Here is a 13683-nt window from a genome sequence, read left to right on the forward strand (position 1 = left end):
TAGGATCAATGTTTGTCTCAGGTTTAATTAATTCTAAAATGTTCTCTGTCAGTTTAAGCTGCCATCTCTCATATCGCGTCACAAGAGTGCACAACATTTGACTGCGCTTTGCGTTCAGCTCTACTCATATCAGGCTTTGTTTCATCTTTTAAATGATTCCAAATCCAACATATTTCCAGATTCATACATAGGAAATGAAATGCCCCGCATAGAAATATTAATTCTTGAGTGGCACGAGGTAATGAACGATGACGGTGCTGCAAGGATTTACATCAAATGAAAAGGATAGCCCGCGGCTAGTTGTGCTTGTACTTCTTTCCATCCACCGTATGCTACACCGTCCTTATTAAAGTTTTAGTTAAACGCTGCAGGCTGTGTTTGTAGCGTTCTGGATGCATCAGGCCATACAGCCGCGTAGAGGTACCGCTGGATTATTGTAGTTACTGTGCGTCTTAAGATGCCCTGAAAACCGATCTGTTGGTTGGATATTGTTACTGATCATGCAGTAAAATCAATTTTTGTTTCTGACTGTTTACTCTGAACCTCTCTCTCTCTCTCTCTCTCTCTCTCTCTCTCTCTCTCTCTCTCTCTCTCTCTCTCTCTCTCTCTCTCTCTCTCTCTGCCACGGATGTCTAACTCGACGACTCTCGTCCATCTGCCCCAAATCTCTACGCTCTGACTTTGTCCGCAGGCTTTAGGGTTTTTTTATCCGTCAACCTCAGACGGACTGTAAATACGATGACTTTGTTCTGAGTCCCTCCTCTCTACCCCTTGATCCGTCCTTTTATCCACCTTCCCTCTCTGTTCCGTGTGCTCCTGTAGATTAGAGTTGGCATTTGGCTTTGGAATGTCCCAGGTGTTGTAAGCACAAGTGCGTGGCCCCTATTGTCCTTTTTGTCTTTTGACGGAGCGCGGCGCCGAGATGTTCCCAAGCCGAGGCCAACCTTAGGTTAACCGAATGCAGAGACTTCCGCCTGGCCACCGAGGAACTCTAAGCTAGCTTGGCCTGACACGCTAGCGCTCACATTTCTGTCAAATCTAACTCTCTAAACCACAGGTTTTTGTCTTGCTTAGCAGAGCCAGACAAGGAGTTTTTTTAGAGGCTTTCTTCTTTAGTTGGAACATCGGGGGGGGGGGGGGATGTGCTTTAATAGCCTGCAGCCTCTTTAGGTGTCTTTCCGCACTCAGGTTTTTGATTGGCAGCCCAGCAGCTCAGGCGGTATTACCATAGTTATCTCACTACGCCACATGCCTAACAGCACTGACAGCCACCAGAGCTGTCTGTCACGGCTCTTAACTTTCAACCTATGGAGTTGACTCATAACAAAAAAGGGATAAACATGCAAACGGGGGTCGTATTGGTTCTGCAAAAAGTCACAAGCAGCAAGGTGATCTATGTGAAGGGGAAGCTGAGATTGTTGCGGTTCAAGTCAAAGTCCCATGTTTTTTGTGATATCTTTTATTATTGTATCATTTACCACTATTTGCATATCTTGCTTCGATTCACTTTGAAATCTCGAGCACGAGGAAAGAGGACCTGTGTCTAGGATTTTGAGGGCGCAATTATAGGGAAGGAAAATATGCTGTGCGCAGCATTCTGTAGCTGCTTCTTTGGTTGTATTGACTGCACCTAAATAACTCCAGTTTAAAAGATCGGGGGGGGGGGCTTTCAAAATTGAAGGATGCGTATCCTCCTGATTTATTCCAATTCCATAGCATTTACATTTACATATAGATGAACAGGAAATCACATAAATAACAACACGGACAATGATAACTTGAAGATAACCATAACCCCTGATGAGAGGCTCCCGATAACCTCTTTGAATAACAGTTTTGACGCAAGTTTAAAAATGTTGACTTATTCATGATCTATTTTGAGCAGGTAAGCAGATACAAGATGTATAAAAGCATATCGTAAAGAAGCCTGACGGTGATGTCAGTGTGTCTCTCCGTCTCCTGTCAGACTCTCATGGGATGGATCTGTTCGCGGTCGCGGTCCACGAGTTCGGTCACGCCATCGGCCTGGTCCACACCTCAGCCATAGAGTCCATCATGAGGCCGTACTACCAGGGTCCTGTAGGCGACCCGCTGAAATACGACCTACCCTACGAAGACAAGGTCCGCGTCTGGCAGCTCTACGGTACGAGGGGAGCATCCATCCACTGCTGTGTGTGTGTGTGTGTGTGTGTGTGTGTGTGTGTGTGTGTGTGTGTGTGTGTGTGACCGAGAGAGGAAAAAAAGAGCAATTGCCCCGTGGAGCAAGGATATTGATTAATGAAAGTATGGATTGAGTTAATTGGACCTCTTTATGGGATATGACCTTATCACAGCGTTGACTGACATGGAGAGTAGCAGTGTGTGCGGGGGGGGGGGGGGGGGGGGGGACTAATGGCCATGAAGATGAGAAGGAAATAATGCTTCAGGCCACTAAGAATAAGCATCTCATACTGTTTATTTCATGTCATACTGTGGCGCAAATACAATAAATGCGTAATCACGCGTAGGAGGAGGAACTGAGCCAACAAATCAGAATGAGCAGAATGTCTATTGGTTGGCTTTTGGATTAATGGATGAATTGCTCCCAGAGCCCACCGTCAATGAAGTGCCTTGTCTTTTGAGTGTTCGTTTGATCCTTCCCTGATCACGTGTCACCCATAGGTGTCAGAGACTCGGTGTCCCACACAAACAGACCGAGCAGCTCGTCGCAGACGGCGGAACCTCCTGTCCTTCTGGACCTTCCCGAAAACAGATCCACCCTCCTGTGAGTAGAAGATCTGCTGGAGCTTTGAGTGCAACACAAAGAACTCTGATGTTTGACAGCCTATTCTGGTTGTCAAACATCCATCCATCCATCTGTTAAAGAGAGAGATGATAATCACGTAAAGTAGTAATTACTTGACGGAGCACAAGTATGATAAGTGGTTATGTACAGGTTGACGATTAATTTGCTCCCCCTATAGCAGATTGACGGATGTGTGGAAGCCAGAGCTCTCTTTAGAGCTCACACGGCGCTGCGGAGATACACCTGGCTATGCAAGACTACCACCGGGGGTCCTCGTCCTCTATGGACCATTTCTTTTACGGTCCAGTTGAAAACCAAGACAAGGTGACGGGTTCATCTAAAACGGAAGGAATCGCAAAGCCAAGGACCATTAATAGCGACACGAAATTCCATTACGATGCAGTTTTTTAAAGATATCTCACTCTGGACCGAAAGGCTCGGACTGACCAACAGACCCGTCTGTCGCGCTACACGGCGCATGAACCGCGAGTGAATTCTGAGTGATGACCTCGCGTCAGGAGCCAGGCCGTCGCACTACAGTATCCCTCCTGTTGTCTTTTTACTACGATCTCTATATCGCTGGGACTGTGGCTTGAGTACGTCTGAACACTGTTATAATGGACAGAACACTCCATCCATATCCAGCATAGAGAACAGCTTTGTGTTTTTGTCAACATGGCGCTAACCTTATAGATCTTGAAGCGTAAACAGAGGCTGGTGTCTCAGAGTTAACTGTACTCTGGCGGTCTCTTGAATTAATAGGATCAAGAGAGGGCAGCTGGCTGAGGAGTGATCAAACTGCGTTTCCAACTATGCCGACAACAACCCCCGATGCTTGCTGACCTCCGTGCATACACTCACACTCCAAACTAAACGGACTTCTACGACCCCTCTCACTGGTAGCCGGCCTTCCACGGCCCTCATTGCTCATTTTTACACCACCTCCATATCCGGGCGTGACGCCTGGATGAAGGCGGATTATGCTTGACAAGGGGTCAGGAATGCTGACCGCTAGGCAGCGGCGCTGTGTTAATAGAGCTCTGAATGGAGATCTTTGTTGATGATGCGAGGGCCGGCGGCCCTCCCACTCACAGAGGCAGCCCTGTGGTGCTAATGGCTTCATCATTGCCAGGCCGGCCACGTCAGTGTTTTAAATCACTTATTAGCCCAGAGGATAAATGCACTGGGGGACCTCGGCGTGGCGGCGTGGCAGCGTTTCACCCAGCTTTTTTCCACCTTGTTTAACCTGTTTAATTAAAGGAAACCCATTCACACTCTCTCAGTAGGAGGATGCAATTATCACATAGTTGTTTTCTTATATGCAAACGCTTTTAACTGGGGTTTTTTTGTTTGTGAGCTGCATGCTTTTCAATAAGTGAGATTATTTCATGAAAAGATGTATGTATGCATGTAGCCTCAAACACTCAATATTCAGAATTTTGAATGTAATTTCTTCAACAAGCACAACTTTTCTTTCCTCCGACTTGTGTCCCTCAGGTTGGCGCGAGATGCCCCAGACAGATGCGCCAGTCATTTCGATGCAGTGGCCCAAATACGAGGGGAGGCCTTCTTCTTCAAAGGTACTCAAGCCTGAGAGGAGAGAGTGAACGAGAGAGACTGACAGACGGATAAACAGAGAGCGACAGCGAGAGAGAGAGAAAGAGTGGGGGAAAAAAAGAATGGAGAGGAGATAAAGTGAAAGAGTAAAGGACAAGGGGCTGGGCAGAAATGGAGGCTCCAGCGGTCGATAGGATGCCAAGTCATGTGTGGCTCCCAGGGCCCGTATCACAGGCTCCCACTCGTCACATGTTCTGCAGGCTAAACAAAACGGTTCTGCTGTACACTTGTGATCTGCCGAGCTCGAGATGGATCTTTCTGACTTATTGGCCAGTGTGGTGAGAAAACGTTCATTAGCCAAAAATGTTGAAAAATGATTTTCTTGATTTCTTCTTCTCTCTCTCTCTCTCAACACTATGTGACGTGAATTGGCTAAAGTTCTGCTACAAGCCCAACTGCCTCATTTCGCAGTACTCTTTTTTTTCTTTTTTTTTTCACAGATAAGAGCCAAAGAAATCTATAGCTTTAGTTTGTCTATTAGGGGGTCGGAATCTGTGACGTGATTATAGCGGACGCAGCACAGCCTCCTATCTAAACGGGGCTTTTCTTGGGATAAACTCCTACAGGATATCGTGAAGAAGTTCCGAGCTCTAACCTGTTCCTGTTTTGTTCCTCGTAGGGAAGTACTTCTGGCGACTGACGAGAGAGAAGCACCTGGTGTCTCTGCGTCCCGCTCAGATCCACCGATTCTGGAGGGGCCTCCCTCCCAACCTGGACAGTGTGGATGCTGTCTATGAGAGGCCTGGGGACCACAAGATAGTCTTCTTCAAAGGTAAATACCTCTATCTGACTGTAACTTTCTCTCGTATCCGTCTGTGTGAGTGTTGTTGACTGACGACAGCTCTTTTGCGTTCTTGGCACTCCACATCAGGCACAATTGACGGATTTAACTCTAAATGTTTCGGTAGTAATCGGGTGAATATATTCCAAACTATAAAGGCGGTGTTTCTCCCTTCACTTGTGTCCACTGTGTCCATCCTCTTCAGGTCTAAAGTACTGGGTGTTTAAAGACAACAACGTGGAGGAGGGCTACCCTCGTCCAATCAGTGACTTCGGCCTGCCCCTGGAAGGACTGGACGCAGCCTTTGTTTGGTTACACAACGACAAAACCTACTTCTTCAAGGACAGGCCACTACTGGCGCTACGACGACCACCTGAGGCGAATGGACCCGGGCTACCCGAAAGACAGCACGCTCTGGAAGGGGCTGCCGCCACAACTGGACGACGCCATGCGGTGGTCTGATGGTGAGTAACCTTCAAAATCAGCGCTTTTTCTTTACTTGTCATTTTACTGCAGCTTGGCTGGTTATGTGCTGGATGTACTTTCATGAGAGGACTCAGTAAATGAATGCCACAGAGAGCTTTCATTTTCATCTCTTGTATTCTCTTGGCTGTGGCGGATCACGCACACCTTCAGTGCATGGGAGGAAATATTCATCAGCAAGAGAAGAAAGAATCCCTGCACACTGTCCTTTCACCTGAAATGCATTTTTTTGGAAAGGACCGGACAGTTGTATTTCTCAATAAAGTGCATTGCTAATAAAAGGAGAATGTTTTGGGATTCTCTCATCGTTATGCTCTCTGCCTAAATAGCAACATGGAAACGCGACTAAAAACTAAAAACTTCAGTGGTAAACCTGTGAAAATGGAAACACAGGTTCATAAAATCGCATGTGGCTCTAAAAGGAACTGTGAAAAGTTAGGGAAACATTTCGTATTGGTTGGAAGCGAATGATCATTTGTATTCTTAACAAGTACCAGAATCAGTGCGGTATTTCATCATGCCTGTGAAGCCTGTACACAAACCGCACACTCACACACACAGACGTCCACGCACAAACTCAGATGCCGTAAGCTCTTGGCAAATACGATGTGTACATAGTCGACAACAGATAACCAGTGACCCATAGAAAGCGAGCTGTGGTTATGGAAAATGTACTTCTGTACGTTTGCCTTCGGGGTCCAAGTTTCCAGAGAACAAACTTTTTTTTTTAGATTACAGACACCGAGTCGGTCTACCAGACAGAGGTTGGAAAAACTGGCAACTGGTGCTCGCCAACAACAGCCTCGACCTACACACTGCGAACACAGTGGAGTGCCGAATCAATCCAGCAGCCGGTCTCCCCCTTATTATTAATCCACGCTGCCGCCGTGAGCTCAGTGAGTCGACCAGAAGTTTGAAAAAAAACAAAACACTAAAGCGGGATTCCAAAAATTGGATTAGCAAGAAAGTCTAACTGTGGATGTTCCTCCAGCATTGACCTGCGGGGCGATCGATGTCTCACAGTCGATCCTGATCCGGTTCTGCAGATCCGTCGTCTGATGCAAATCAGCCTTTTCCCTGCTGCCAGATTAAACAGAAGTCTGTCATCTGAGAAGCTGAGCGGGTCGGTCAGTTTTGCGGTCCTGAACCAGAGCAAGAAAGGAGGCAATGAAAGCAACATTTGACAGACTGCCCTCTGGGTCACAGCTTCATTGAATCAGCACCTCACTCTCCGCCTCAGCATCCGTTGCCTCCCTGCAGCCATTGTGTTAGTTATTAGTTTAGCTTTTCTTTCCTTTCTTCACAGGTTGAGTCTACAAAATGTGTTTACCGCTACTTTAATTTGACCCACGCTACTTTTGTCAGTCTTGAATTGTAACCATCCCATGACTGAGCAAATGTACTGTTTTACTTGTAAGCATGAATTATCATTTTCCCCATAAAATATATGTATTTGCAAGTTATTTAGTTTGGTTATACCAACAGTGGATCAAATGACAACTCTATTGTGAAAGGGTGCGGCTCTTAGTGACAAACATGACCGGACTCTGCAGTTCCCCATCAGTTCTACGCAGCATTTTTAGCATCTTTCAGCACATTGTTTTGGTTTCACAACTTTACTTGTTTGATTGACACTCGCAGCTCACATCGAGCCGGTTTTATTTTAGCGAAAATGTTAGTTTGAGGATGTGTAAATGCATTTTATGAGTCATAAAACGCTCCCACAGTCAATATTAGGTCCAGATAACGCTGTAAATGTGCATCCACTTTAATCATGCAAATCATACAACCATGTAGTCCCTTTGTTTTAAGTGCACACGAACATGTGACCGAGTTTCAAATCACCGTTTTTCTCCTCATTATGCAGCTCTCGGCTTTGGCATTTCTCCACAATGGCACGTCCGCTCCTTCCTAGCTACCCTGGGAATAACAGGTGTTTTATCAGGCTCCCAAAGTCGTCTCTGCTTATCTCCGCGTTCAGCCTGAACTGCTTGTTAAACTTAAATGTGTGAGCATTGGAGCCGATTGTGTGTTCTCAGTCTTTCTGAGAAGCGTCCTACTCGTTTGTTGTCGCCGAGTGATCGCAGTGGAGAAATGTGTCGCTGTGGCAGCACGGCCGCTGCCTTCTGTTCATATATCATTAAACCGGTTCCAGAAAATGATTGTGAAATTCTCTGAAACGCATCGGGGAAGAAGTGGCAGCGGCAGATGGACGACACAAGTATTATTCTCTCCGCTAACTGCCGCAAATTGGCTCGTGGCTTTTATGACATATGGTCGGCCGCTGACCCGGCAAGTGACTGTGTCTTGAAAAGTCAACGCTCAACTGTTCACTTTGAGTGTTCTGACGCGCTCAACAGCGGCGTAAAGAATACAAATATGATTTGGTGCAATACATTTGAAGCACTGTTACTGATTCAATTTTTAAAAAGTGATGTTTTAGTAAATTACATTTTGGATGAAAAGATCTTCCTCGAGAGGAGGACCAGCATGTATATATCTGGTGTGTGTGTGTGGTGTGTGTGTGTGTGTGTGTGTGTGTGTGTGTGTGGTCCCTCCCTTCATATCTCTCTCTGCCTCTTAAAACCTTCTCCTAACCCCCCTCCCCCCTCTCTGTCTCTCTCTCTGTCGCTCTCTCTCTCTCTCGGTCTCCTCTCTCTCTCTCTCTCTCTCTCTCTCTCTCTGTCTCTCTCTGTCTCTCTCTCTGTCTCTCTCTCTCTCTCTCTGTCTCTCTCTGTCTCTCTCTCTCTGTCTCTCTCTCTGTGTCTCTCTCTCTCTCTCTCTCTCTCTGTCTCTCTGTCTCTCTGTCTCTCTCTCTCTCTCTCGTCTCTTCTGTCTCTCTCTCTCTGTCTCTCTCTCTCTGTGTCTCTCTCTCTCTCTCTCTCTCTCTGTCTCTCTGTCTCTCTGTCTCTCTCTCTCTCTCTCTCTCTCTGTCTCTCTCTCTCTGTCTCTCTCTCTGTGTCTCTCTCTGTCTCTCTCTCTCTGTCTCTCTCTCTGTGTCTCTCTCTGTCATCTCTCTCTCTGTCTCTCTGTCTCTCTGTCTCTCTCTCTCTCTCTCTCTCTCTGTCTCTCTCTCTCTGTCTCTCTCTCTGTCTCTCTCTCTCTCTCTGTCTCTCTCTGTCTCTCTCTCTGTGTCTCTGTCTCTCTCTCTCCTCTCTCTCTCTCTCTCTCTCTGTCTCTCTCTCTGTGTCTCTCTCTCTCTCTCTCTCTCTCTCTCTCTCTCTCTCTCTCTCTCTCTCTCTCCTCCTCTCCGTTCTCTGGGTAGCTTTATAGCAGGAGGTGGGGTAATGTGCTCATTATTGGAGCATGTCACGCCTGAATCTGCCATGTCAGTAATCTTTATAGACTCCGTGCATCTGTGCCTGTAAAATATTCTGCTCTTTTTTACCTGCTATGAAATGTCTATAGCGGCTTCTATAAAAGCCAAGCACTACAAAAAAAAAAAAGATCTGTGTGTGCGTGTTTGTGAGGCCCGTCTAATCATGTGAGGCATTAGAATGACATAACCCATTATAATGAAAACATGAATTGCAATAATAATAAAAAAACATAACATAACATTCACAGTGTTTGTCTGCGGCCTGTTTTCCCAAAGCGTCTCTCACCGCTGGAACTCCAAACACTAATTAGTGAAACTCACTGAGATTTAACCTGCCTGGCTAAACAGGTAGAAACGGAGAGTAACTGTTTCGTAACTTGATTTAATCACCGTGCAGCTTAGGGGGGGGATGTGGAGGATAATAATGTAAGACTCAATGAGTCACAAAATATGAAGTTAATCAATAAAGCAGCAGTTAAAGATTGAGAACTTTGAGCTTTGAAAATGTCTGTTTTGCGGTACGAAACATCCGAAACGTTTCTTCGTCACGTTTCCCCGTCAGCTCGTCTCCGTGCGGCCGTCCTTACTGTTTACACCATCAGTGAGAAATGACATTAACCGTAATGGAACCTAAGGCCATATCATCATCAAAGACTACACTTATGCATTGCTTTGAACACGACCACGTTTCGTCATGTTAGGATAAATTGCATATATTCTGTACAAAGCCACTTTAACCCTATTATTTCCCTTCAGAATGCCGGCATTGGGTCAACTGTTTAAGGGAGACTGGCGCATGAAGCAATTGGTGACGGTGTCAATCAACGTGTTATATTTGGACCTTAAGAGCAATATGAGCTCTCATGCTTGGTTGTAATCACGTGATCGTATCCCGTAAACGGAATTAATGAGGAAATCCAGTTTGTGGCCTGAGAGACGAAAGGGTTAAAAAAGATGTTTGTTCTAAAACACGTCTAAGTTTAAGATTTATATTGTATTACTGTAAACTCCTCAGAGCTAATACCATACGTTTTTGATCATTCTGGACACTTTAAAACTATTATATATCGGCTTGGTTCTGGCATTTCCTTTGACTAGACGAGGGCTTTGGGTCTGGAGTTGGTCCCCGGGTGCTGGAGGAAGGTTTGCCTGCTGTTCCTGAGCAATTACAATAGGTCAGCTGCTGAGGACATATTGCCTTCCCTTTTGGGTTAACAATGTTTGCTTTAACTGAACATTGTTGTGGCGGCCTCCACCAGGCGAATCCCCTGTAAGCAATGCCTCCGCCCGTTGGCTGTGCAGATTAGGCTTTGATAAAGCACTTGTGGATGTTCAAAACTGGTACGAAAACAGCTAATTAGAAGCAGGTACTCTGTGCTTATTTCAGGCTTCTCTCAATGGTAACAAGCAACCGTCACCACTTTGCCCTGCAGGAGCTCCCAGCAGAATATGTGGAAGCTCTTTTTCCTGTCAGGTGTTTAGAGGTCTGTGTTGTCTCTGGGATTTTGCCAGTTTATCAGGTCCTGCTCCAAGCTCTTTGATGTGTGTGGGAGCAGTATGTGTGTGTATGTATATATATATATATATATATATATATAAATATATATATATATATATATATACAAGCAAATTAACATATAGGCACACCTTTGGGCCAGGGACCTGGAGCCACATCAAAGCATTTATCTGCCTTTAGGCTGCTTCCACAAGCCGAGGATGAAGCGAGAACAGTGCGATAGAGAGGAGGAGGAGAGAGAGAGAGGAACGAAGCAGAGGTGGAGACAACTCATGGTGATCAGTGAGTGGAAAGAGACAGGCCAGTGGAAAACATGCCAGGTTTAAGAGATGGATAAGAAATGCAGCGAAAGGATGAGAATAATGCTGAAGGATGAGTGCATCCTTGTTGCTCTCATGAGTGATAAATTAGCATTATATTCTGACTTGTGTGTTGTTCTGGTATTACAAAACATACACTAATACCAACCCTCTCTCTCTCTCTCTGTCTCTGTCTCTCTCTCTGTCTGTCTGTCTCTCTCTCTCTCTCTCTCTCTCTCTCTCTCTCTCTCTCTCTCTCTCTCTCTCTCTCTCTCTCTCTCTCTCTCTCTCTCTCTCTCTCTCTGAAGGCTCATCCTATTTCTTCAAGGGGAAGGATTACTGGCGAGTGCCGAGCAGCGACATGGAGGCGGAGGCCGGATACCCCCCGCCTCATCGCTAAAGACTGGCTGCTGTGCACCGAGATGCAGTCGGACTCTCCGGACACGGAGCCCAAAAGCACGGAGACGAGAGTCAACGTGCAGCATCAGCCGGACCACGCGGAGAACGGGTACGAGGTGTGCTCCTGCACCTCTGACACCGCCTCGCCTTTAGGCGCCCGCCCCTCCCCCTCCGCCCTGTGGCTGCTGCCACCTCTCTGGACGCTCTCGCTGGCCCTCCGCTCAGAACCGCTATGATGCCAAAGCACGGGACAGAGTTCCTGAGCTGGGTGCGGAGACAGAGACTCATTGACGGAGGGTCGGCGGACACTCGGACTAAATACAAACTGGAACATTTTGTTCATATAAATATCAATTGGTATGTTTTTTGCTGTTATTTATTTCACACGCCCATTCGATGGTCATTTTAAAAGCGCCTTGCTGTATGGGGTCGTACATGCAGTTCTCATATTATCACACTAGGATGTATCTAGTGGGCGTCCACAATGCTAGTGCCGTGCTTCACAAGTTGAGTTACGCAGTAAGTTCTATCGCTCGGTTTCTTCTTGAATGGCTGAACTGTATCGTTTTTGCAAGGAAGCTATTATACTTGAGCGGGGCTGTGCTGAAATATGTTCACACGAAATACAGCAGTATTCCGACAGCAGCCGTGAGAATTCCTTTTTTTTCCCCATGTAGACCAAGTTTACAACAATAACAAATGGTATCCTGGGATGTAGACAGCGGTTGAATGGTGACCTGAGATGTTGATCGGTGACGGGTGTTTTTTACCTGAAGGAATAGTTCGGCGTATTTTCTTTCTTGCCGGGAGAAATATTAGGCTACAACTTAGCTTAGCATTGAGACCGGAAAAGGGGGAAAAACGGCAAACCAGGCTTTTTGTTACCTTCGGACATAGACAGACCAGCAGTTTCCCCGTTTCCAGTTTTTTTTATGCTAAGCTAACCAGGTTCCAGGCTGTAGCCTTATATTTACCTTACAGATATGAGAATGATATTGATCTTCTCATACAAATCTCGCCATGAAAGCACAAGATGTCAAACTATTGCTTTAAATAGTGCCTGGAAAGTGGAACTTCCTGTCAGGCTGCTCACTGCCTTCCAGCGTTCTCCACCACTGGAACCACCATAAATGGTTACAGTTATGTTTAAGTTGGTTACAGTAAAGCTTATGACAGTGGCTGGGATTTGTGCCCATCAATCCCTCAAGAAAGTATTTCAACTCTTGACAGGAAGAGCAGTCTGCAGTAGACCAGAGTACAAGAATGCCATCTGGAATGTACAGTAGATACTGTAGACAGATGCCTGAAACCCCAGCATGCATCTAGGCAGACAGCCGAAAAGGTACCCTGAAATGTAGTGGAGATTGATAGTCAGGTTAACAGATGAAGGGCCCCATGGGATGTTTGACAGGAAGACAAAATAAATGGCATGCTGGGATGTCGACAGGTAGATGAATTGCATCCAGGGCTGTGAACGGGTAGACCGGTGAACACCATCCACAGCTACGTGAAGGAAAAGGGCAACCCCTGTGCTGTGGGACGTAGGACAGAAGCAGGAAGTCCTCCTGGAAGTCTGGAAGTTAAAGTCCAAATGTGTCTCGGTGTCGCTTGACGCCATTACCCCAGCTTGTATCTCCTACCTGTGCTCCCACGCTCCTGGAGGAGCTGCAACTCATGCATCACCAACAGTTCATTTTACACCGCCTGCCATTTATCAGAGGCCGTATTGGTTTTGTGCTGCTTGTTGGTAGGAATATGGACAGATTGTGATTCCATATTGCTTTGATCAGATTACAGTTCAGTTTTTTTTCCTCACCGCTGGACAACGCCGTCCATCAATCCAAGCTCCGTCTGGTGACGCTGTTATAAGACCTCACAAGATAGCAACCGGATTTATTCTTGCTGATATATTTACCTACAATTTAAATAAAGACACAGATATATTTGAGTTGAGACGTCCTACGGTTGCTTCAAAAATCTGAGTGGACTGTGTATATTTCAAGGTGTGTTTTCTAATGTAAAATATTTTTGTAGAAAAATAAAAAGTATACGAATGAATTTTGTCGACCCGACTGTGGTCACACGAGTTTGTGTGGGAGAGACGGGTTATGAGCGCTGCCGCTAATTATTTAATATTTTTTTTTTAGCATCATTGAAAAGGAGCCCGGCCTTGAAGGCGGTTAAAGGAAACATGGCGGCTTGCAGACACCGACTGGGAGCTGCTCTCCGCATCACGTTAATCACACGACACGCTCACCATCAGTAGCTTTATGAACAGATTTGCTGGCAGAGGATTATAGATATATATGTGTGTGTGTGTGTGTGTGTGTGTGTGTGTGTGTGTGTGTGTGTGTGTGTGTGTGTGTGTGTGTATATATGCCCACGCTCTTTCAGGGAAGTACATCAGAGAAACAATGTCACCTGATCTAAAAGATATTTAGCGGTTCGGATACCGCTTGGTTAGATAATCAAAGTGAGCTTTAG

General features: G+C 46.0%; 1 pseudogene; it reads left to right on the top strand.

Moving 5' to 3' along the window:
* Nucleotides 1-1911: 1911 nt before the first annotated feature.
* Nucleotides 1912-13199, top strand: LOC137883599 (matrix metalloproteinase-17-like; annotated as a pseudogene).
* Nucleotides 13200-13683: the final 484 nt, after the last annotated feature.

Source organism: Cebidichthys violaceus, unplaced genomic scaffold (assembly GCF_023349555.1).
Source record: "Cebidichthys violaceus isolate CVI_PGR_0920_01 unplaced genomic scaffold, fCebVio1.0.p SCAF_337, whole genome shotgun sequence".
NCBI classification, from domain to species: Eukaryota; Metazoa; Chordata; class Actinopteri; order Perciformes; family Stichaeidae; genus Cebidichthys; species Cebidichthys violaceus.